This window comes from Nannospalax galili, unplaced genomic scaffold (genome assembly GCF_000622305.1).
Source record: "Nannospalax galili isolate Female #2095 unplaced genomic scaffold, S.galili_v1.0 scaffold47, whole genome shotgun sequence".
Lineage (NCBI taxonomy): Eukaryota > Metazoa > Chordata > Mammalia > Rodentia > Spalacidae > Nannospalax > Nannospalax galili.
Genome location: NW_008357641.1, coordinates 2,285,410 through 2,286,259, shown reverse-complemented (window position 1 = coordinate 2,286,259; position 850 = coordinate 2,285,410).

Below are 850 nucleotides of genomic sequence, written 5' to 3'. Positions count from 1 at the left end.
GGCTTATTAATTCAGCAGTTATTCCCATTCACCCTGTGGTTCCCAACCCCTATACTCTTCTTTCTCACATCCCCTCTTCCACCACCCACTTTTCTCTATTAAACCTTAAAGATGCTTTTTTCTCAATACCCTTACACCCCGACTCTCATAACCTCTTTGCATTCACCTGGGAGGACCCTGACACTGGGATGTCTTCCCAACTAACCTGGACTGTCCTGCCCCAGGGGTTTCGAGATAGCCCTCACATCTTTGGACAAGCTCTAGCCGACAATTTAATTTCCCTAGACCTTAACCCCTCCACCATCCTGTAATATGTAGATGACCTACTTCTTTGCTCTCCATCTCTCTCAGGCTCCAAAGCTCACACAATCAAACTCCTTAACTTTCTGGGGGACAAGGGATATAGGGTATCTCCAGCTAAGGCACAGCTTTCTCTCCCTCAAGTCAAGTACTTGGGGTTCCTCCTCATACCTACATCCCGCCATTTAACTATAGATAGAACTAATTACCTGAGGTCTTTAAAGCCTCCCACAGCCAAGGAAGAAATTCTATCCTTCCTAGGCATTGCAGGGTACCTGCACACCTGGATTCCTAATTTTGCCCTCTTGGCAAAGCCGCTCTATGGAGCCTCTAAAGGAAGCTCCTCTGAGCCCCTTGACCCCTTAGGGCCTGTTATAGCTGCATTCCACACTATCCGGGAAGCCCTCTTAAAGGCACCAGCTCTGGCTCTCCCCAACCTAAAATGCCCATTCCTTCTCTACACAACTGAGAATAAGGGCCAGGCATTAGGAGTTTTGGGACAGATGAGGGGACCCACTTTTGCCCCAGTAGCTTATCTCTCTAAACAGCT